The sequence below is a fragment of the Anser anser genome (genome assembly GCF_964211835.1).
Source record: "Anser anser genome assembly, chromosome: 3".
Lineage (NCBI taxonomy): Eukaryota > Metazoa > Chordata > Aves > Anseriformes > Anatidae > Anser > Anser anser.
Window position 1 is genome coordinate 35,118,618 of NC_139722.1, and position 25,968 is coordinate 35,144,585.

At 40.3% G+C, this 25,968-nt stretch overlaps 1 long non-coding RNA gene across 3 annotated transcripts in view; it reads right to left on the reverse strand.

Moving 5' to 3' along the window:
* LOC310896678 overlaps positions 1-25,968 on the reverse strand; it is a 53,632-nt gene that overhangs the window by 23,284 nt on the left and 4,380 nt on the right. The window contains exons 3-4 of one of the 3 annotated variants that reach the window (XR_014581740.1): positions 16,944-17,120; positions 1,991-2,530 (exon numbers count right to left, since the gene is read on the reverse strand). This is a non-coding gene — a long non-coding RNA (uncharacterized lncRNA). Of the gene's footprint in view, positions 1-1,990; positions 2,531-3,243; positions 5,663-16,943; positions 17,121-25,968 lie in introns of those variants that run through there. The other 2 variants (XR_014581741.1, XR_014581739.1) reach the window with 2 other exon arrangements.

A 25,968-nucleotide genomic window follows, 5' to 3' on the forward strand; every position in this document is an offset into this window, starting at 1 on the left:
TCTTGATGTATTCCCAAGGGATCAGGTTCCTAAGACCTCTGCAAAGGGGCAGAGGAAAGAAACACTTCTGAGGGTCTTTTCAGAGTTTCCAGTGCTTTGGCCAGGGGTAGGATGATTCTGCTGCTGTCTACAAGCTGGTAAAGCAGAGGAAAGGTCAAACTAAATTGGATTTGCCCTTGATCAGCTGTTAGACTTTTCAAAATCTCCAAGCTGTGCAGAAACTGAACAAGTTTTTCAGAAAGAGAATGTGGATGTAAGATCTAATGAAGATGAACACTGAGCATTTCAGCTCTGTCCTTCGAATGGGAATATCACTTTCTCACCTCAGAGAGGTGCAGGTTTAGGTTTCATAGCCAACAAACTGGGATGTCTAGCAGGAAAGTTTCTTTTAAAATTAAGGATTCACAGGGAAAGAAGGACATTGCATAAATAATTCAGTATCAATATAAAGGAAAAAAAAAGAGAGAATAAAAATTAAAAGCTCTGTTCAAGATTCTTCTTATCCTTCTCCTTGAAACCTGTAGAAAAAATTAGCAATAAGCAAGCGAAATCAAAATTCATTGCAGACCTGTTGAAGGCCACCACAAGGGAAGTCCTTGGAAAGTGCCAGAGGAAATGTAACCTAGAGAAAGATTTAGGCGTCTTAAAAGAAGACTTCACCTCTCATCTAGCCTACCATTAACTGGACTTCCATAGTGATAACATGCCCCAGTCATACCTTCTATCATCAATATAGTTTAAATGTTCATTTGTATTTCAGTGCTGGAAGTGCCACGGAACCTTCTGGGAGTCTCTTTTAACCCATACTTGTGAACGTTGCTACAATATAGTAATGCCCAAATGTTGTTCAGAACACGATAGTAATATTTCTAAAACAAAATATGGAGTGCGTACATTTTTGACATCCATAATATGTGGCTATGTAAGGAGCAATATGCAAGTTCCAAACTTCTGTCTACTGGGTTTTGAAGAGAGATGATGATTTTTGAAGAGAGAAGAAGTGCGGGAAGGAGATGAAAGAAAACAGATATGTATTTTAGGCTTTAAAAGGACCCAAGTACATAGACAAATCAGCAAGGAGTTCTGCATTGTAGAGGAAAAAATGTAAGTTCTGTAATATTTCCTTAATATAAGTTAAAAAGAAAAAATGTAAATATTCTTTGAAAGACTAGAGGAGTCCTCTGTCCTAACTTAAAAAGAGTTTGATTAATCACTTTAATCACACTTAGTGCACTTTTCTACTCAGCTGCATAATGATTTTTATGCTTATGCATGAAAATGCCATATTTGTATTGCTTACAACAGCACAAGTAGCAAGCTCAAAAAAATACAGGACTGAGTTCACTTAATTGTTATCATAGGTAAGGCTTAGGCTAAGTCATTCCTCCAGGTACTTCCAGATGGTGATTCAGAGAAGGTGGGTGAGGCTCCAGCTCTGACTTACCTTCAGAGGATATTTCTTTCTCCACAACCACAGCAGAAGTTTGAAGAGACTGTTCTCATAAATCTGGTACCTAGGCATGACTCCTAATTTTGGTAGTTGTAAATGCTTTCAGTAGTTTCAGATGCTCTTCACATGTGCTTTCCTTAGGACTGTGGCCAATGTGCAGAATGCTCCGTTGCTTAATGAGAGGAAGGAAACTACTGTTTGGCTCAGTAATTTGGATCCATTTGTGTCAACATTGCCCATCACATCTCTTGCCACTCAGGAAAGTGGAATTCCAAATAAATCAGACTTCATTAATTAAGCCAGAATATATTTTTTGGAACTATTACTGGATTACATTCAATAGGAATTGCAAATCATCTGTTACATGTCAGAGGATCTTGCCAAAATATTTTCAAAAATAATCATTTCATGGTGCCTGACTAAGTAACACAATTTGAACATCCCTTTCCAAACACATGCTGTGCCTTTTTAGATACAACTTTTCAGCCAACTGTTTCTCTGTCACAATCTCCTTAACTCTTCCAAGAAACTTCTCTACATAAAATTATCCAACCTTTCTTCACTGGGTGCACGTGCTTATTGGGCACTTGTTATCTCTACAAATATACCTGCTTGACACAATGCAGTGCCGCGTAGAGAAACTTAAACGAGCTCTGAAGAAATCAGAGAGGTATCCACATCTGCATTAGACTTCTCTTTACCCAAGACTAAAGCATCCAGCCTTGCAAGTGTCCTCATCTGCTCTGCACTAGGGCTGCCACTCTGGCTCTGGTTCCTAAAGTTGATCATTCATTAAATTGTGCTGTCTACGTACCCCTTCCCCTCGGATTTCAAAGCAATGTTTTTTCCTCCTATGGAGACAAAATAAGTGGGAGCTATCAGAAGCCTGCAAAAAAAAATATTAGGCTGACTTTTATTTAGAGAAAGTAGTGAACACAAGGCAACAAATCCCATGGAAACAGCCTCAAGGCAAATGTGTCATCTGGTGTCTTCATGCCCTCGGGTGGTAAAGGCTTCTTCCCTTTCCACATTTACAGACAGATAAGGGAGCCAAGCAGTGATACAATACTTGGAGCTGGGCTACAAGAAAGAAATATGACTGTGAGGCATAAATTAACACCAGAGTGAATAACTTTAAATTATATTGAGAAACACTCATTTTAGCACAGTGGAGGTTTAAGGTTGACATTTAGTTTAAACTAGTTGTCTAAACTCCCTCTTCCATGAGGATAGGTGGGTTCCTTGCAGATAACTATCTAGGGGGCTGGAGTTACACAAGATGGACACATGGAGGAAGACAGGCTCTGTAGAACTACTCCCTTATTCTTCCCTGCTAAGGGCTGCCACATCTTTCAGATCTGTCATGCGGGTTTTCCTCTAAGACCCAAGACAGAAAAAAGTCTGCCTATAGGTTCTCTTCAGCACTGGGAAGCTTCTCACACAAAGTCATTTCTTAAGCAAAATCCTTTCAATGAAGCTTCCTTCAGCCTTCTCTCAAGATGTGGATTGAACAAAGAGGTGTGTGTGTGGGGGGGGGTTATTATTGTTATTATTATTTGCTTTTACTTCTGCCTGTTTTCTATTCCCCTCTGTTAGAATTTTACAAGAAGGTCACCAATCAAATCTAAATTTAAATAAAAATCCTATTGCATTATCTTTTATTGTTGGTACTATTGCTCTCATAATGTTGAATAATGTTAATGGTGTGCAACAAAAGGATAAAGTAAAAAAAAAATCTCATTCTGGCATTTCTTGTTTCACATTGAACTTAGGACAGATTTTGCTAGATCAAGTATGGTCTGGTCTATTTTATTGCAAAATAACTCACATTTTCCTTTTCATTTTCTGCAAAGGCTACAGATAAGCAATCATTTTATGCAGAATACTAAACAAACGATAGCCATATACATATCTACATAGCCCACTCATTAATACATTCATGAGATAGAACACTTATGCATTCCAAACATTTTTGCAAGTAATTTATACATTTTGAACAGAGATGTTACATTTTCAATGCAAGGTCTAATTCTAAAGAATGCTACCCCCCTGTATCAGTGCGGTCAGCATTTTGCCAGCCACTCCTTCTACATCTTTGCTTTCATCCATTTCTACATGCCTTTTGTCTTTGCATTTGATTCTATTAGCACTGAGATCAATCACAAGATTCCTGCTGGGAGCAGAGGGAGATGTCTAAATCCAGTATTTATGATATATAAATCCAATATTTGTCACCATTCCTCTCTAACACCAGCTGCAAACCAGTGTCTGCTCTTCTAACTCATCAGTTTTAGATATTTAACTGTTTAGGTCTTCTCGAGATTTAAAACAAAGAAGATAAAAATATGAACATGAAAAACCTTTCAAATAATGTTGCCTTGTATTAACACCCTAGAATTTTTGCACAGTTCATTTTCTAATTTAATTTCATATATTCACAGTTGCACTACTTTTTTAGCTACACAGTCCCCACAGGACAAAAGGTTAATTTCTCTCTGGTTTTCACAAGAGCTGAGCAAGCAAAGCTCATATTCACTGGATGTTTATGAGTTTTCAGAGTGCACAAAATGCACCAACTTACAAAAACATACCAACTGCAGCCATTCAGATGAGGAAAACCAACTTGAAGATCTGAAGATTGTAGAACGGTCTACCCCAGAACTTTCTTTTTGTGAAACTGTTCCTTCATTACTTACTGTGGTGACTCTTCTTGAGAAATACACTTCTGATAGTTTTCACATTGGGTAGAAAAAATTAAGTATATTTTTTCTCTTTAATACCAGCTCACTAGCAAAGGGAAAGTAATTAAAATTATATCTATTCTCATATCATTTTTATTGTCTGAGAATGCACAGTACATGTAAGATTGCTCATCTTAGTAAATATACTTGTAAAAACACTTTAATTATGAATACTTGCCACTGGATATCATTTTTAATCCAGTTCAGATCGATGATGGATGACAGACATGCAAAGTAAATACCATTTTAATCAAAACAATTGTTGTAACTGAACTCTGTTATTTCACTACTGTCATCTCCTTCAGTAACATGGAAAATTAAAATTATTTCTCTGATATTTCCAAACTTGGAATTTCAAGATTGTCACTACTATGAAGTAAACAAATCTTTTCATTTGCTTTTTTTTTTTTTGATTCAATGTTTACTCTTGTTGTAAAACAGATTCCATGGGAAATATAAAATTTTAAACTTTTTTGTTAGACTGGTAAATTAGCACACAATTCACTGATGTTTTAAGTTCCTGTGTTATCACAGAGTTTAAGATAATTCTGAACAACACATACCATTTGTATGCATGTATACAGCCCCATCTTCCAGGTTCCTAAATTAGTCCCAGGATTACCACAGATTTCATTAGGTGTTGTTTAGACCAGGGTTGTTATTTCCAAACAAATGACAGAGAATGAATCAGCAGTGAAGATGGTCTGTGGATATGAATTTGATATAATCTGGAAGGCTGGAGGACTTTCCAGAATACTGGAAAATTGCTACAAAAAACAGTGTGCTTCCCTAGGAGTGACAAATTGATATGAGGGTTAACACGAGGACCACAATCCACAGGGAGTGTGCGGCTATGTACATCACTGCCTTACCAACATCACCTTTATCGATTATAAATATTCAAAACCTATAAAGCAGACAAGTGTTAGAATTTGGCTTTTAAAAACAATAAATGTTGGATTGTTTTTACTTACCATCTGATTTGTCTTTGGAGAAAAGTAGAGTCATGCTTTTGAGTTTTTCACTGCAACCAGTAAGACTAATAGCTGTTTATGGACTCTTTCTTTTGAAATAAGCGATCTATCTCCTGTAACCACTTGTTTCCAGGAATGAAGGCTTTGACTGAAAAAATAACCACTGCACAACTTGAGATCTATTGTTCCCCATAAAAAGCTGGCAATTCTGAAATGCAGTGCAGCTTTCCAGAAATAAGAGGGAAACTGGAACTACATAGGAGTTTTATCAGATAACATAAAAGAAAACAAAAGTGTTACCATCCTTGTTAGTAGGCACAGAGAAAAACAGGAGCTGCTTGGTAGCCGAGCACCTCCTGTGCTTTAGGGCTGCTCAGAACCTGGGATTGTTCCCAGTGTTACCTTTAGTCATCTCCAGTGCTGGACCTGAGAATTTTCTAATACACACTGGACCTCAGAAATCTGGGGACAATGATGAAGACAGAGAGAGCCAGTATCTGTGAAACAAGGAAGTATATTAAAGTATATTAAACTCTCATCTCTATGCCTAGGTATATCTAGGTTGAACTAAAAACATATGGGGACAGCTCAGGAGCTCCTGATAAGCTCCTGATATCAGAGCTTGTAAAAAGACAACATTCAGTTGACTCTCTACACCACCAGGTAAACGTCCATTCACCCTTGAAAATTAAAAAAAAAAAAAAAAAAAGTCAAAATATAAACTAATTCTCTTCTTAGCATACATCATTTCTGATAAATTTTACTGCTCATTTTCTTCTACAACCTAAATAGAAAATGAGTTTTAAGCTCTGAATGGGCGTGCTGCATGTGGTGAAGGTGTTGTGTGATTGTCATCTACCAGCAGCTCCATAGCACTGACTTTCACACATCACCACCACTTGGGATGCCTAGGAAGAGGACAGTCACCTATCTATTATGCTGCATGGATGCGTGGTAGAGTCTAATTCAGTTTGACTACCACATCAAAATGCAGCTTGTGCTCGATGCTAATGACAGGCTTCTGCAATTCAATGCTTTCAGCAACAATTTATTATCTTGGATAGTATCTAGCAGGGCACAAGGCATTTTATTCATGAGAATATATTGTAATAAAGGAGAAATACCATCAAAATGCAACTGCTGTTTTCATGACCAATCTGTGGGGGCTTCCACCTATTTAAAATTTTAATACTTTTTTAGAGCTCCCAGCAGCACTAGTGACTAAAATGTAGGAAAATGGCTCCTAGGGCACACAAAGGGGCAAGGACTTTCAGGCAAGGTGACAAAGCAGAAAGAAAACCAAGAAGTCTGTTGTTTCTCCAAGCAGAGCAGCCCTCACTCCCGTTATGGGATTCAGCTTGCAAATACGGGGCTACCACTTACCAGCCTTCTCCACTACCATTTTTTTATGTCAGGGTTTTATTCTGTTCAGTAAAAACGGCATATTTAAAGATGAAGCATACTGGATATATGTATACAGAACACTGCATAGCAATGTTTTTTGCTAGGTAGATACAGGCTCAAACTGATCTCTGGTACCTGCAGGAGATCACACACAACTATTTGGCAGCGGCATAGCTCACTCCCACACTGCAGACACCCAAACTGCAACCAATGGCATGGCCAAGATGGGTTAAGCATCACTCCAGAGACTGCAGAGGAACACATCCATGAATAATACGACAGGAGGGTGGCAATTGCTGAGGAAAAGGTGGGGAAAATAACAGTGGGCAGTCACCTCCTCAGCCCCCATAGCATCACTGTTTGCTGTTTACAAGTCAGCTTCTGTCATGGGCCCATGCAGTGCAAGGCACCCGGAAAGAATAGGAGAGATGCGAGATCAACATCATGAAATGTGGACTTCTAACCCTTGTTTCTCCCTGCTTATAAAACAGCCTGCCTCAGTGAAATTCAAATAAAAGGAATGGCCTCTTTTTTAAGCTTTTAATAGCTACTCTTATAAAAAATAACAATATTAAAAAGAAAGGCGTAACGTGAAATTGTCTAAATGGAGATACAATTTTGTCTTGCCTGATACACGAGTTGAACACTAATGACATCTCAAGAGTCCCATCTTAATTCCAGTCAAACCAAAATCATAATTAATTACTTCAGGAGGCTACTAAATGCCCACAGCACTGGAAAGTCTGTGGAAATCACTTCAGTGCTTCTGCGCCTTAAGTACAAAATCTCAAACATGTAAATGATTAACCAGGTCTTGTCAGTTTTCCATGGAGAGACCGGTTTCTCCCAAAATTTCCTACAGAGCCTCATTCTCACAGTGTGCAAACACACAGGCACACACACACACAGACTGTTTGCATGAAGTGGTTGCCACAGAGCTGATTTTACAAAGCAACATGCAACATAACCCGTTAGAGAATATTGGGAGAACTTGTGGGAGCAGGGGGATCAACCCCAGCTCAAGCCACTAGTGTTAGTGAGTTCATGATGCACTTTTGGTGAAACCATCCACATTCAATTACTGAGGTATAAATAGGAGTGTGGAAAGCAACCCCCTTTAAATAAACCAATGATGCACTTAAAGCAAGGTCCTTTAATGAAAACTCTTCCTTACTTTCCTTTCCATGGGAGAGAACTGGCTCCTATACACTTAAATTCCTGTGCACTCCTGGGGACTTAAGAACCAGCTTTGATCACTTTTCTCACTGTGGCAGCTTTCTGGTTAAATAAGAGGCCTTTAAACTAAAGAAGGGATAGTATGAAATACACCTAACATCTCCCCCTTAAGGAGAATATTGTTTAACTGAGAGTGGCTAGTGAAAGCAATGAGATGCGTTCAGATAATTCAGAGATGCGTTCAGATTGCTTAGACACTAACTCACGTTTGCTGCAGCTGCAGCCTCAGCTAAAAGCCCTTAAGATTTAGGAGCATTGCTGAGTTTTTCAGAAACTCCATGTTAACATTTTCTACTAGCTCGCCTCCCCGAGTCTCACATCTTACAGCTGAGGCAGGAGAGCCTGCAGACCTATCGGGACCACTAGCAGTGCTGCCTGCTGCCCAGTCCTGCCCCCATGCTGGGGGTGGCACTGGCCCAGCCCCACGTTTCGGCTGCTCACCAGGGCGCTGCCTTGGGACTGCCTTTGGCACGGAGCGCTGCACAAACTGGGCTGACACGACTCTTTGCCATCACACAGCTTTTGTCATGCGTCAGTTGAAAGCAGCATGCAAAACAAAGATCAACTATTATGTAAAAGAAAGGGGAAAAAAAAATCTTAGGGCTTACATTTAAATCTTTAAGCAATTACCAGGAAATCAGACTGACTGTACCAGAGAGATAACCTTAGAAGTAAGTAAGAAGAAGTAAGAAGAAGCCTGTGTTCATTCCTTTGAGTTGCATTTTGCTTTAATAACCTGGTAAAACAAAGTATGAAATAGATTCTGGCAAATGAACAGGTTATTTCACATTAAATTAACCAGTATTTAATAATTGCTTGTTTCAGATACTATCTCCTTTTATAAGCCAGGTTTTTGAATGTTCAGAATATATGTATTTCCAACCCTAAAAAGGTTTCTTTTGTCATTTGATAGAAAGTCAACCTGCATTGGAGCACAAGAGCAGGAAACCAAGACAACAGAATTCCCTCCCAGAAGATATTTTAATTTTATGTAATAAGCAAGGCCTATGACAAAAGTATGTGTAATGTAATGTAATTGTGTCATTTCTCAAAGTTTTACATAATGATTTTCTGTTTCTAAATTATACTTCATTACTAGGAGCAGGAGAAGGTAATTGTTCTCTGGGTGCTGCTGATAGCTCCTAAGGGTACAATCAATCCTGCTGAGACACATAATTCATGCACTGTTTGCTTCTGATACAGCTACATTTACGAAAGCAGTGCTGTGATTAGATTCCTCTGGAATAAATGTGCCTATAAATCCCTGTGTTGCGAGTATTTCTAAAAACTACATCCACTAAAGGACTTAGGCCACTAACATAAGGCTGAGGCACAGCTAGCAGGCCTCCAAGCAAACCATAATTCAATAAATAAACAAATAAATCTCATCTATTGCTTAACCCTGGGCACAGTTTCACTCACACAGCACCTTCCTGTCTAACTCCAGTCCACTGGTGCCTGAGGCACTGCTCCAGCTCCTGCTCAGCACGGACTATCTGAGCTTTTCCTACATATGGGAATACAGTCAGGGCATTAAGCCCTCCTCTGCTAAGCTTTTGGAAAGATTGAATTTGATAGGTATTTAACACAGCACAAGCAGAATCAGATGTCTTCACAAAATGCAACCAGGGACACTCTTATAAAAAATAGTTGCCACTTTAGCTGTCAGGAGGTGATCACGAAGGGAGATTGCCTTCTGAAACACCTCAAGCCAGAGGAGAACAGTGCTTTCAGCTCCATTAGGCTAAACACTGCCCTACATTACAATCCAGGTACACACAGAAATTGCACAAACAGAGCAGAAGGTCAGATTCGTCTCTCCAAAATAAGACATCTGCACTGGAGCTAGCTGGAGAAAGATCAGTGTTTTAGGAAATAATTCATCTTACTTAAGGAACGTACCTAAAACTCATGATGTGTTTCACTCCTTAGGGTTGTCTTTCCCATACCAACTGTAATGGGAGCCCCTAAAAGCTAAATCAGATGTTAATGTATGCACTGCAGACTGCTACAGTTAGCTGAAATCAGTCTTGCACTAAGCATATACTAATAATTTAACTAACCAGAAACACAGACAAAAGTGAGTCAGTGCATTGTTTTAATATTATTTATGTTATCATTGGACTGAGCAGAGAGCAGAAAGATTAAATACTGAAAAGGCATAAATATTTCCTAACCATGGAGAAAGTCATATTTAAAGTATATCCTTGTATCATATTGATTTCCATCAATTCTACATAGGCCATTAATATAAAGAAACCAAATTCTGAAGTCAATAATTAAAAATAAAAAATTAAAAAAAATAAAAATAAAAAAATATATGGGAGCCTTGATAAGCCTATAGGACTCCTATGGGAGTCATAATAGTTTCATATGAAGCAGTGTAGCCACTAAAGTTCAAACTGGGTTCCATGGACACAAATATAATCAATTTGTTTCAGTCATTTCTGACTCAGCCTTGAAAAAGATGGATTTTTTTTCATCTTCCAGTATAGTCAGATTCTCAGAGCTTTCCTCCCATTTGCGACCAAGCTGTATAGTGCTCGGGTACACCTGTGCTGAGTTGTTCTTTCCACCACTGCCTGTTTCCAACATGCATGTAATTTAAGAAAAGACCACCAATATGAAGGCATATTTCCATTGTTTTTACACCGTCTGGTAGCATGAAACCTCAATGCAGAACTGATTGAGACTTTATGGACAGTATTATATTAAAAACATTTACTAATTCCCTCTGTTAGCCAGACATCATGTATGCAGGCCATCCACATGAAGACAGACTGAAGGGTATGTGATTTTTGCCTGATGCAGTGATCTGTTCATATATTTACATTTGCAAAATTTATATCAAGATTTCCAAAATGATGACATAGGAATTTTTATCCTTTCAAGCAAATCAGAACTACACATCTGCTTTTAAGAAACAATAACAATGCCCTGTGAATCACCTCTTGTTGACACTAGTCTCTAATTTTGAATATGTCCTCCCCCACCCCATGAATCTTGCCAGTAAAACCTTTCACTCGCTTTGGTACATAGTCTGACTTCCAGAACAGCATCACTGACTGTTTTCCGAGTGTTCGATTAGCTGGTACTTCAGACAGGCACATAAAGTAGTTTTCCTGCAAATGAGTCATTTAAGAAGAGCCAAAGATGATAACTATTAAATGTCATAGAGGAAAAAAAAAAAAAAAAAATGAAAAAAAATGGTCGGTAAATCCCCACTAGAAGAAACAAAGGTAAACAATCCTTAATTGAAAGAAAGCAGGACTCAAAGACCAGCACTCACGTTTCTTTGGTTTGAGCTCTGTTTTCTCCCTGAGCACGCACCAGCTGTGGCATAGCTAATATTGACTGTGATCATCTTTCATGGTCTAATTGTTGCCTACATTTGTGGCTGCATAGGGCACCACCCTGGGCCACAAAACAGCCTATCCTGGTGTAGGTGGAATATAGCATGAAGTATATAGTAGATATAGAGCAAGGTACAAGGCATGTGAGCTCATCTGACCGTTTCACAGAAAGGTAGGGTGCTCCTGTGCGGCCTCCATCTTTCAATGCTATCACAGCCCTGACGCACATCAAGACTTTTTCCCCCTTTTTTTGATGTCTCACAGTTGCTTTAGCTCTAAATCAAACTCCTCCACATCCAGGCGTAAGCGTCTTCCATCTTCAAACATCATCAGTGGCACATTCTCTAAAAATTACCCAGGAAGGAGGAGGAGTTAATGTATTTGATTCCTAGTTTGACAGGTTGGGTCCTCTCAAAGCTCTCAGCAGTCTGCAGCAGTTATGTTGACAACAAGAAGCCAGGAGCACAAATATTAAAAAAAAAAAAAGAAAAAAAAGCGCACTGGGTAATCAAATGGAGGTAATAATTTACCTCACCCAGCAGACAAAAAAAATTAAAAACCTCAGAGGAACACCTGTGAACCCCTGGATCATATTCAGTAACCTACTGTCATCTCCCTTGCAAATCCAGACTTATGAAGGCTAATTGTGCTTGTCCCAGTTAATACATTGCAACTCCAAGGAGGACTCTGAAGATTTAGCTTCTGAGATCTCATATGCTACTTGTCAATCCCCTGTAGGAAAAGGAAAGATAACGCCTGTCTCTGCCATCTGTCCCGTATCAGCAGTGCGCTGCAGCTCCAGTACCATACCAGATCCAGTTGTGCTCCTTAATATAAACAGGACCACAAAGAGACATAAAACCTTACTAACCCCATCCCTCTGTATTGTGCAACTGTAGACCAGAAGGGAGCTGAGGGCTGAAATGGTTTAACGAGAGCTGACCTGGACTGTAAGGAGACAAACTGGGCATCTTCCTGAGGTCCCTGACATCCCTATCTCCTGTGATTGCTCACTGGTTCAAGTAGTGTAGCTCCTATCTGTACACCTAACTTCAGACTTCAACCTATTAAATGAAGCAATTTAAAATAGATAAGAAAACATTCCCCAGCATTCCATTCAACTGGAGGATGTCTCTGTCTTTAAAAAGATCTGTTCACTTAGGTGACATTCCTAAGCCATGCTCAGGCACTCCTTTCCTTAGAAAAGTTAGAGTACTGGTTATTTTCACTAAAAGTTAGTAATATTTATCATTTTCACATGGATTTTTTTTTATTTTTATTTTTGGATGTCAAGACCCTTAGCAAAGGTAAATAACTGCAAAATAAACCTTTAAAGAAGTGCAGTTCAGCATACAATGGTTTCAGTTCAAGGGACATTAAAGTTCCAACCCCACTAGACCAGGTTGCCCAAAGCACCATCCAAGATGACCTTGAACGCTTCCAGGGATGGGACATCCACAGCCTCTCCGCGCAACCTGTGCCAGTGCTTCACCACTATCAGAGTAAAGAATTTCTTCCAAATATCTAATCTAAATCTACACTTTTTTAGTTTAAAGCCTTTACTCCTTGTTCTATCACGACATATCTTATAAAGTCCTTCCCCAGCTTTCCTGTAGGCCCCCTTTACATACTGAAGGCCACTATAAGGTCTCCCTGGAGACTTCTCTTCTCCAGGCTGAACAACCCCAGCTCCCTCTGCCTGTCTTCATAGGAGAAGCGCTCCAGCCCTCTGATCATCCTCATGGAGAATCACTTCCCTTGACCTGCTGGTCACACTTCTCTTTATGCAGCCCAGGATACAGTCAGTTTTCTGGGCTGCAAGTGCACATTGGCAGCTCTTGTTGAGTTTCTCATTTACCATCATCCCCAGGTCCTTCTCATCAGGTCTGCTCTCAATCCATTCTCTGTCCAGCCTGTGTTTGTTCTTGGGATTGCCCCAACCTATATGCAGGAGCTTACACTTGGTGCAGTTCTAGTAACTATTTGTTGTATGAGAAATTGGTTATAAATGTGTAATTTAGGGCTTCGAGGAAAATTTTAACGCCAGGTATAAATTAACAACCTAATACTGCTGTCACTGAAGTCTGTTAGAACATGACTGGACTCTAAATGACCACTGGAAATTAACGTTTCCCCACAGAAATTCAGCGAGTCAAGCATTATGCTAATTCCTCTCAGTTATTAAGGACGGACATCCTTAATATCAATAGCTGCAAAATGCTCCCACATATGGCAAGCTGTGTGAGTGTGCTTGGGGCATGGGTGGGTAGGGGGGAGGTGGTGTTTTGCATTTGAGCATGCAAGCATAGAGAGGTGTTTGTAGAGATAATTTTTGTTGCTTATTATTTGTTATAAATAGCTTTATTACCCCAGAACCTAGAAACCCAACATCTCATAGAATCACAGAATGCCTTGGGTTGGAAGGGACCTTAAAGACCATCCAGTTCCACTTCCCTGCCATGGGCAGGGACACCTCCCACCAGACCAGGTTGCCCAAAGCCCCATCCAGCCTGGCCTTGAACACCTCCAGGGATGGGGCACCCACAGCTTCTCTGGGCAACCCGTGCCAGTGTCTCACCACCACCTAGCGAAGAATTTCCTCCCAACATCTAATCTAAATTTCCCCTCTTTCATTTTAAAATCATTCCCTCTTGTCCTGTCATTATCTGCCCGAGCAAAAAGTGTCTGTAGAGCATGTCCCCGTGTGACATGCTCTACAAAGTTGGAAGGCTGCTCTAGCCACCCACAGCCTCAGCAAAGAGACAACAGAGCATTAAAGGCATATAAGAACCGATCAGACAGTATTGATTGGCCTGATAGACAACAACATCTGCATGCCAGCAGCCTCATCATCACTACGTCCTGGCAGAAATTACAGGCACAGAGAGGTATTTTAAGGTGCCATCCGAGAGGGGATTACAGAGCTGTTCTGTACATGCTTTCAGAAGCTATTCTGCAGTGCGTTGGCAACATGAGCCTTATTGGTGCACTTTTGAAAACTGGTGAGCAGGCAGTCTTGACTTTCTGGGATGACTGGGTGCAGCAACCAACATCTTCAGTACGAATGAGAGATGCTAGCCTGGCTAATATGACTGATTATCTCTGTTTGCACATTTTAGTTGCTGTGGATACCTTGTATGACACCATGTGAGGAAGAGACACCTCAGCAGCTTTAGTACCAGAACACAGATAACCACCTTAACACACCACTTCATCTTAGAGCTTGCAAGAAGGTGGTTATTTTAGGACAGACATGGTATCATCCTCCTTTGGCTGTATTACTTCTATTCAAAGCTTGCTTAGTTTTTTAGTTTGTTTGTTTTTTTATTTGTTTTTTCTTTTCTTCTGTACAGCACTAGAGAGCCTTAGGTTCCTACTGCAAATTGGGGATAATGATTGTCTTTTTGTCTTTTTCACTCATTCAAAGACAAGCTCTGGGAGGCAGGCACTGCCTTTTAATATTCATGTGTGCAACAACTGTGCAAAAGAGCCCAGATATAGGTAAGGACCCCTAGAAATTCCTTCAGTACAAGTAGTAAAAGCAATAATAAGGTAATCCTACCTCTCAAAATATCTTCAACAAGTAGACATGGACTATAGTATTATCAGTCATGTCAGGAAGAACCTAATGGCAGTTTACCCACAAGACCCGTTCTTCTCACTCACTACTGGCACTCAGGGGCGCCTAATGGCATGTTAGAGGCAGAGCAACAAGAGAAGATCAATGTGACACAGAAAGAAAAAACCTAACCCAGTGGTGTGTGGAGAAAGCATTCAATCAAGCACAGGGGAAGCAGCTGCTTTGTCATCTGCAAGGCTCTGTAAAATACCACAATCTAAAAAGAATAAAAGAATTTTAAAAATAGCACTCCATTTTCCCTTCTTTAAAGATTTTTCACCCCCATCATTTTCTCTTCTGCAGAGTTCTCACCATCAAAGCATTTTAGCTTTAATATTAAAGTGACATATCACTTTCTTTGTCTTTCCTTTTATTTTAGGGGGAGGAGGGGATTTGAATACTTTCCTTCATTGTTGGATTTATTTTCCTCAATCTAAAAATGGTTTTGAAATTCTAAGCAGGTTGAGAAGCTCTGGTAGAAATTCAACAACTTTCTATTTATTTTATAATAAAAACAAACACAAAAATCTATTATATAAACCTCTATCATACTGTGCAAAGGGCATTAACAAACCCTTTGCAGCTCTTGCACTGAAAGTCCTTCCACAGGTAAAGCAGGACAATGCACAAAAGGAAGCTCACCTACCAAGGTCCTGAGTCTGGTTGTCTTACAAATACCTTCCTCCTGGCAGAGACAGGCATCCTCACTTTGGCAGTAGGGTATTCTGCCAGTTGTCATTCTGAACCTGGGTGAGTGTGGCAGTGGATGGTTACCACTGCCTCTTAAACAGGCTCTGGAAAACCATAGCAGGCCAGACTACTCTTGGGGAAAGTCATTTGGTAATCCTTCTACCGGAACTTGAGTGGAAACAGCTGTAGGTGGGTTCACTTTTAAGGGTAAATCACTGCTAAAGCACCATTCAAGACCTTACTCAGAGACCAAGGGATATTATACTGATGCAATGAGCAATGCAAATGACTTAGAGATCAAACCATCCCCACTGGCAACTACAAAATGAATAGCTTAACAAGCAAATATTTTTATTAAAGGGAGAAAAACAAAAATGCCTCTAGCAGGCAGATAAACAGGGTAACAATAAGTAATCCTCAAAGCATAACTGTAATGTATAGCCTTTTCCTCTGCGGAGGGAACAGCTATGCCAGCTGTGCGCCTTTCCCCTTCTCTGCCAGCCTTCACTGACGGGGCAAGACTTTGCAGCCTTTCAATGCCAAATTTCAGTTGGGCAAGCTGGTTTTGCGAAGCCCTTGCCTCTGCCCCAGCTGCTCCCCACTGCCTGGGGCTGGGACAGAGCTTTGTGGTTCCTGTCTCTCTGCCACCACTCTGCCTAACCCCTGTGGTGTATCTGACAGGTTCAACTCTGGTGCCCTGGAGGCTATGGGCACAAACTGGAGCACAGGAGGTTCTCTGAACATCAGGCAGCACTTCTGTGCTGTGTGGGTGATGGAGTACTGGCACAGGTTGCCCAGAGAGGCCATGGGGTCTCCTTGGAGATCTTCAAAAGCCACCTGGAGATGGTCCTGGGCAACCTGCTCTGGGTGGCCCTGCTTGAGCATGGTTGCTACCCTCAGCTGTTCTGGGACTATATGGTTTTAGCTGGAGGGACAGCCCACAAAGTCACTAACAGGCCACCATGCCATTATCCTGACAACTCACTGACGTGTCTCGGGGCTCAGAGCAGGGGAAGGAGCATGGGAAGGTGGACCTGGAGAGGGAGCACAGCCATGGTGTGCACTGGCAGTCCCATCAGGCTTTGCTCCTCCATGGCCATGCAGGACCTCTCCAGCTTCTCCCACCCCTTTCCCCACAGAAGAACAGGGCCCTTCCCCTCAGTCCCCACTCACCAATGCTCACCAGTCCCAGCCACAGCTGGCACCTGCTCCAAAGACCTCAAATGCCAAATGTCGGGGCACAGATATGCCCCTATATCTGGATAGGGGGAATGTATGGGCCTGTTTGGGCCCACCTCCCAAAGACACTAAGAGTGGTGGTTTTTTGCATGTGTCACATACATAGCGTTGAAATATTGCTGGGTTGTACAAGGGACCCAGCTGGAAATTGCCATCTCTGGACCCTTGTTCCTGACTATCCCATACAGAAAGCAGATGTCCTTTACCTATGAGAGCAAAGGCACCCAGCAAACAGACCTCAGGGCAAGATGACATGATGATGGCTTTTCCGTGTCTCAAGAAAAGCATCTTCTGCATGGCAGGCGAAGAGGAAACACATGGGGGAGAAGGCAGGAGCCACATGTGGGAGTCCCCTAGCAGAAGTGAGAATAAACACTCGCAGCCAGATGCCCAAACACAGTCACGATGCTGGGACTGGAAAGGAAACAAGAAAACTCAATTAGTGTCATACTTTTTCTTTCTTTTTTTTTTTTCACAGGTCCATGAGCTCCCAGGGGGGTGAGAATGTAGCCTCCACAAAGCCTAGACAATATTGTGTTTTATCGAAGGCAGAATAAAAAAAAGAATTTAAGGATTCTTAGTTTCCAATGGGAAAATCATCCCTGTCTTTTATTGCAAGTGTGACTCAATGAAGAATGCTGCTACCGATAAAACCTCACACAAAGCTCTGAAATAACAGTATACAGGATCCTTAAATACTAACATTATAGGGCTCAGTTTATGTCTTCACTGCAGAAAAATATAAGGCATATATTATATAAGGCAGGACTGGTAAGTTCTGAACCAGCTCCTCTAACAGTGCAGAGATCTCAAGAGCAAATAGCATCATTATCAATAAAATAAAAATAACTTTTCATTTACTGCAGTTTTTGTAACAATGCCTATTCTGTTCACAGAAATCTGCTGTTGATTGAAAAAGCCAGTGGTTTTCAAAGTAGTGACAGAAATTACCTGCCTTTCTCTGTATGCAGTGTTTGCTTTCTCCCCTATGATTTAGCTGCCTTGATAGCAAAACTGTTTTGACTAAATTACTGCAGCCTGCTTAGGCAGACAGTTATATCAATATAAAGGAGGTAATATATTTATAGGCAGTACCAACAAATATTCACATTGACATAATGGTTATACAGATTTAAATACATTTGTACTTCTCCCACAGTCACTTCACAGAGGTAAGACTTCTGAATAAACAATAGCTGTATTAACCATGTACAATAGTCAGTAAACTTTTATATCAGCTTCATTTGATTACTAAAGTTGAGATGAAAACTGTCCTCCAGGCTTCCAATGCATGAAAGTCTAGTAACAGCCACAAGAGCTTTTAAGGTAAAAAATGGTATTTTGCTGATGGAATTATTTCAACTCTGGAGTTAGATAAATTTCTGACTGTGCAGACTGACAAAATGACACATTTGGTGGTTTAACTTTGACTGCAACCACTACTGTGTTGCTTGATCCTGTCTTTCTTCTTTTAAAGATCTTTTTTCCAATGAAACAAAAACAAAAATATGTGGAGCCTGTCTTTCTGTTCTACCTTTGAGCAGCACTACGACAGCAGGAGGTTAGCTCACAATAAAGTGAAATAACCAATAAACAGATATATTGCAGCATAGCTTGCAATTATCAGTTGATAATGAAACTGTCAAGGGTTATCTAAGAGGAAAACACATCTGGCCATGCAGAGCATCCCAAGTAATCCATAACTTTTTGTTACCTTATCACCAGTCTAACAAGTATTCAATAACATATTAAACTGAGCTCGTAATAGAGGCTATATGTCAAAACATTCTTCAAAAATTTACTAATGAAATTTTTATAACATTAAAAATTCTTGATAAATCAGGCCATTAATTTGGTCATATTTTCTTAAAACCAGGAGCAGTAGCTGTTTGAAGCCCAGGGCATGCAGTGGCCATTCCAATCAAGATGAAAGGAGGAGCAGGGACAATTTGCCCATTTCAGAGAATGCTCTTTCTAATCACGATCAAAGCTATTGAAGCCTTCTTTGTAGTGCAGGTGAGAAATTCTTCAATTAATGGTTCCCACCTACCCAGTGGGAAACATTGACTTGCTAAAACTTTTTGTAGAAAAGACTTAAATTTAACTGATTTCTTCATAGTGAAAAGAAGAAAAAAAAAAAAAAAAAAGGAAATGTAAGGTTGTAAATTGTCGTATGGTTTTATCTGGGAAAAAGTTACAATTTGTTTATTCAAACTATTTTGTTTAGAAATTTAAATAAAAACACCATTCTTTCACCAGAACTGTGATCTAAAGATTTTTAAGCACTAACATTACTATTCTTCCACTTGCTTCCCTATTGTTTGTTGTTTCATGGCTTTTGTTTTGTTTTGTTTTTCCCCTGAGAATTAGGAGATTTTTAAATAAATTGAATACTTTGATTCAATGGATATAGAAGTTGCAACTGGAGACAACTGTCAATGCAATGTTTCAACATGCTTTCATCTTTCTTCACCAAAACTAGTTTTCAGCAAAATAAATAACATTTCAAAAGATAGTACAACTACTCTATGCAATTTTTCTTACCAGATTTAACCATGTTATTTATCTTTTAATCCACTAACGTACTAACATACTGTCTGCTTCTTATCTATATTTTGATCTCTTCAGATTTTCTACAGAAGCTTGGCTTCAAAAAAATACTGCCAACACATGAGAGAGGTCAAATATCTGAGTGCAAAAAAATGGGACACCCAGCTCATTAATAAATTTCCGTGCAGGAGAGGTCACTGCGCTACTCTTGCTGAACCACATCCACATACCAGGTATTGCAAACTTACCATGAATGTCTTTAGGTGTAAGAAAGTAGTTATTATAGCATTTCAAAGCCACAAAACTTTATGAAAATTGTAGATATTAAATGTTATTGGTTCTACTAAATCTGAGATCATGCAGGCTGAAAGTTTGTTTAGAGAGAACCAGAGAGATATGTCCCCGTAACTCTGAGAGAGTACAGCTTTACTGCCACCTTTTTCCAAAGCACAAGCTAGGGCCCTTATTAAAGGAAGCACATAAATTCGTAGCTTACTTCACTTACTCATAAAAGAATAAAACGAGTTTGACTGTTTAACACGTTCTTCCATTTGGAAGGACACTGACAGCCAGTAGATTTTAATCTGGGTTTTCTAGAAAGAAGATATCTGCTTTATCTCTTTTGATACACCTCTCAGTAGAAATAGACTTTAAATGAACAAAATCACTTCTTTTTATCTTCCAATGATGTCTTGAAAAAGATGTGATGGTAGAGGGTTATTTCATAGCTGAGAGAAAAATAAAATAAAAAAGAATGGGATCACTATTCCATAGTCCATCAGAGTCTTTCTAACCACCACCTTCTTCTCTGGATTATGACTTCCAGTTCTACTGCCGATAAATTTCAGCAGGTTTATTGTGGTTGCAGCTGGGAACCTCAGCCCTATTATTGCTGGTTATCTCAGTCTCACAATGCATTTGATGCAACCTAATCCATGAGTAGTAATTTTACCATTGGTTGGAACCATTATAGTCTCTCTAATAAAGAAACAAACATAAAAATAGTGAAAAAAAAAAAACCTCAGGTGAGAGAGTCCACATTATAGAGGTCACAATCAGAAGTTTTCTGTGCAATAAGCATTATCAGCAAAACCTAAATTAACTATAATTGAGAGCGCAATACCATCAAAAGGAAGTGGTTCAAATAGAACAATGACACCGTAGGAGTAAAGAACAGTTCGTTGTTACGCTCTTTTCTCTGAGGAGAGAGAAACTAAATGCCTAGCTCCATGAGCAGCAGAGATGATGCAAGCTGGTTTCCTACAGCTCCGTATCTCCAGACTGTGTTCTCCTCTGGATTCTGTGATGTCTGACAACACCACTCCCCACCAGCCTCTCCTCTGCTGGGGCATGAGCCTTCCACCTCCTCCACTTGACCAGCTATTTTCACTAAACTTGTAGGGGGGTTTTGATATCTTTATCTTTCTGACAAGTCTGCATGAAATCAGCTCACATGTCCAAAAGTTTTGGGCCAGTACAAGCAGGACTTTGGGCAACTGATCAACAACCAGTCAGACAAATGCAACATTTTTTCATAAGTTTTGTTTTCCTGTTATTTCTACCTGTCATCTTCCAATTTGTGCTGCTTCTGATTTATCTGTTGGATGGGGAATAAATTATATATCAGAGAAAGGGGTGAGGGAGGGAAATCATCAGCTTTCCTAAAAATTACAAAAAAGTATGCCTGTAGAGACAGTGAGCAAGAGAGATGCTTTAACTTCTGTGTCATGGATGTGCCATGGGAGGATACTGAGAGGCAGATGGTCAGAGAACAGCAACAACATGTTAAAGAGAAGCCTCTGGGAAGACTTTATAGCGGCCTTCCAGTACTTACAGGGGGCCTACAGGAAAGATGGGGAGGGACTCGATCAGGGAGTATAATGATAGGACAAGGGGGAACAATTTAAAACTAAAAGATGGTAGCTTTAGATTAGATATTAGGAAGACATTCTTCACAGTGAGGGTGATGGAGCAGGTTGCCCATAGAAGCTGTTGATGCCCCATCCCTGGAGGTGTTCAGGGCCAGGCTGGATGGGGCTTTGAGCAACCTGGTCTAGTAGGAGGTGCCCCTGCTCATGGCAGGGGGGTTGGAACTGAAATATCTTTAAGGTCCCTTCCAACCCAAACTGTTCTGCAATTCTATGGTTCTAAGGGAAACTCATGTTCCACACCTGAGAGTTGGAAAAGAGGTAAAGCCTCTTGACATCTACATCTAATGCTGCCATGAGAAACCCATTCCTTAGTGAAGACGGTGATAATTTACTTTCCAACAGCATGGAAGCAAAACTCTACATTGTCCACGCCAGAAATGGTCTGAATCACATAGCTGAGAATCACAATAGGAGTCACAGACACAATAAGAGCTCCTTATCCCCAAGCACTTCCATGACTCATCTGCTGGTACATTTCACGTCTAAATGATTCTCAGAAAACTTCTAAGCTCCCTAAGGAAGAGAAAGAGAAAGAGAGAGAGAAAGAGAGAGACTGGCAATAACATTTGCCATTTTAATAGCATCTGACTTCTTTGAGCTATTCCATGCAAGACAAGGAAAGCTGTCTGCTTTCACTTACCAATAAACTAATATGAGTGTAGAAAGAAGCAGTTTTTATAAACATGGATTCCTTTTGGGTGATGGATTCTCCATATGGGATATAATAGTGTTTGAATGCCACTGCTGCTTAAAGTGAAGGCAGAAGCACTGCCTGCCTACTGTGGTAGCTCCAGAGCTACCAGTTTCTCTCTGTCTCCAGCACCATGTATGACCATGCTTCTTGCACTTGTTTCAAAGCAAAGGGAAAGGTTGTGAAGCACTGCTGACTGACTCAAGTTCAGCTTGTGTTACTGTCTCACTGCTGGCCTGTACGAAATTAATTTGCCTTCATAACATTTCATTATTTCATTAACAATTAAACTCAATCTCACCTAGCTCTATGCTTGAATAAGATGTAAATCAGAGGACCACTCTAGTTAGAGATGGGCCAAAATTAGTGTCAAACTCTATGTCACATTAGGTTTCCAGGGTGTTGAATTTTGAGGTGTGAATCCAGACTGGTCTCACCAATACTTTGCAGCAGAAGATGAGCAAACAATTTGTCCAAATATAGGAGCCCCATCTCCACCCAGACAGAAATACTGAATTCAGCCTCTCCTCCAGCGTGGGAGATATAAGAAAAGGCCCCCACTTTCTCTGTGTGATTACTGTGTAGATCAAAAAGGCATCCATAAATCTTTCTTTCAGCAGCCTGAACAGACATGGGTGAAGGTGTCAAAGGCTAGACATGAGCCCAAGTGGATCTCCTGTCTTTGCTCACAGAAAGGCATGAATGTGCTGTTGGTATCTGTGCCCTCAATGGTAGGTTAGCACTTACATTGAACTGGACTCATCAGAAGCTGTGCAGATATTTGCCTTTAAGAATCTAAGCCCTAAAGCTGCAGAGATGAGTTCCTGTATTGTCCAACAGTGAAAACTAAATTGATTTGGATTCAGGATTTAAAATGAAATAAAATATAAACCCTATTTAAATTAAAGAAAATAATTTAAAAAAATAGCTGTTCCATCTGTTTCTAACTAAAATTTACTACCTTGACCTTAAAGTCAAAATTTCAACAAAGATTTGAAGATTGAGCTAAATTAACTTTTCTTCCTGAGATATAACCCAGAAAGAACTGTGGCATGTGATTCTTTGGAGCATACTTGTGTTCTGAAAGGTTTTTTACAGAGCTGAGAAATCAGGCTTAGCAACACAGTGTATTCCATTTTAAAGTACTTCAAAGGCTTTGCCCTGGACTACGGCTCTGCAAGCTGCTGTAGGACTTGCCTCTTCTCAATCCCCTGCTTGCCAGGACTGGCAGCACTGACCTCCCCAGCACATTCCCCAGCTGCAACCTGCCCCAATGCCATCCTGAAAAGCATTCCCAGAGAACACTGAGCTGGGAAATTACATTGCACAGCCATGTATCAATTAAAAACAATAGCCCTCCAGAAAACACGAGGCAGCTTCTGGAAGAGTGAACCTCTTTGTGGTCTGCTGTATAGCAAACCTCTCAACCTTTAATTTCATCCTGCTCCCAGTGCTGTGGGGCTCTGAACTTCATCAGAAAAGATGCTTGTTAATGACTCAGCTCTGGGAACCCTGACTGATTTAAAGAAGAAAATGTATCCTTTGAAAAAGATCTAATGGGAATCTTTTCTTTCAAATCACTCCTCAAGATCTGTCTCTGCTGTGACATCCATCAGCCAGACTACAATTGTAAGGTGTGATGGCAGACAGGGACAACCCGCATCCCCTATCAAACATGTTTTCAGACAATTCAGAAACACCACGCTGGGTGTATGGTTTATGTAATCTCCTTTATAGTTTATGTAATCTTGTCATATAGTTCTCATCTCCTTTCCTTCCTTATTACCTCCTTTCATTTTAAACATATTTGTTGTATTTTTTATGAGCCCCTGCCCTCCTCTGGTGTTAGGGCAGCATGAGATGCTGGCCAGATTGCACTAATCCTGCAGCTGAAGCTCTGCACTGATAAGTGGTTGGCTGCCTATGCATATATACTTAAATGCATTTATAAACACCCACAGGTGAGTTTGTATATAGGCATATATGTGCATGCACACACCTATACAGCCCTCCCCACATACCTTCTCGGTTCCCAGAAAAACTACCTGGAGCTCCCTACAGCAGAGCTCCCAAAGGTGAAATGATTCACATCATTGACATGGTAATATGTAAAAATCTTAAAAATCAAAAGTAAACAAGCCAAATTCTCTTAGGTACATTTTTAATATCTGACAGGAAGAACATTTGTTTTTTAAGGAATATGAATTAATTCCCCTAAATATACATAACTACTTCACTGGAGAAATGGAATATACTTAGCAGGATCAAATAAGAGACTAAATCTGCCAGAAGAACTCTCTTTAAGGAAAATGTTCAAACACATAAAACTTTTAATGCTCTTTTTCCCTTGGAAGCCACACAAGATAAAAGCAAACGTGTCACCATTCTAAGTGAATTTTAAAAGGTGAAGAATCACTGCATGTTTTACTACCTCTATATACATTGTAGAATTACTTACAGCATGAAAGATGTTTGCCAATAAAATGGTAAGTAAAGCATGAGAAAATAAACTGAAAATACTTTGGGGCTGTTGGTACCAGGATTATTTATTGCAATGGTTGACAGCCAGCCCCTTTGGAATCAGTTAGAGCTTCACCACCCTGACTTCACCCAGGCATCTGCGCTGGGACACGGGGCCAGGTCTCAGTCTGATTACCTGGCATGAGTACTTCAACTGGTAACACTGGTGCATGGAAAAATTAAAGGCAAGCAGTAGTGAAGTGTCCTCTCATTGCTGCATTAGGAACATAAATCTCCAATAAGTTCACATGGTTGGGTACAGCTGGGATTCTGGCCCTGTTTGTACTGGTCACCCCAGTAAAGTTGCTGGTGCATCTGAGAGCTGCTTTACCAATTACCCAGCAAGCTCCCAGTTCACTCACCGTGCCTTGAGCCTGTGGCAGACTACCAGCTTCTCTGTTTGGATGCCCAAATTCACATGCTACCAACAACTTTTCCCTAGCACTGAGTAACAGTGGCTGAGTTTCGCCCTTTGGCCATGAAGAGAAAGGGCAGAGCAGCACGGCCACTGTCCCGTTAAGACACCAGGCAGAAGTTTGATAGATTCCTGATCCTGGCTTTGAACACATTACCACTTTTCCTCCCCGTTTGAAAGCTCTTTAACACTTTCACATCTGGCTGAATGCTACATCAGTGGCAGATTATTTAGCAAAAGCAGCAGAGTGGAGCTGAGGAGTACAGCCAGGGGGTACAGCAGAGATTTAGGAAGTATTTGGAGGCACCTACTCAGAGGCTAGCCCATGTCAGAGCATCCCTACCCAGCACTGTGCCCCTCTGTAGGACTTCCAGCCACATACCAGCAACCAGGTGGAAGATAAGAGCTGAAGCAGTAGTTTCGTTCCACATGGATGTTTTATTGACAAAGCTGAAGTCCCTAAGCTCAGGGAAAAAGTGAGTTTCACACTGTCCACATAGCACGAAGCTACCTTCTAGGGGGAGGCCTCTGCAATGGGCTGTCTTTACATTCCCAAATAACTTTTCCTTTATCAGGTTAACTAGGAACAGTCTCAAAATTTACTACTATCACAGTCTGTATAAGAGAATATCAAGGTCAGACGTAGCCAATTTGTAAAGCTGAGTTATGCTAAACTGAATACTATGCTATAAAATAGTATACTAAAGCCTTTGCCACTGGAAGGCCTCCAGATACCTTACTCGTTATGTGTCAGAACCAATCTGGTCAGGATCACTTATCACCTGTAAATCAAGCTAACAAATTAGACGTACACGGTAAAATGACTTTATTTTTGTTAGAGGCTCTTACTTGTCACACAGATACAGCAGCTGCTAAGAGGACTGCAGTAGCTGCTGTGGCTGAGATGCTGTCAGCTCCTGTTTCAAGCCATTTGATGTATTCTGAAACATCAGCATCAAAAGTACATACCAGAAATCATGTTGCAATATATTCACCAAAGATAAATAAAAAAAAATCATACCTGTCAAAGATATATAAGAAGTGGAACAGCTGCATGAAGTTGATGATTTTAAAATATACAAAAGCTATAGAAATCATGTGTTAGGGAGTTAAAGTCTGTTTGGGGAGAAGCTTGCAATGCTGCACAGAGAAAGG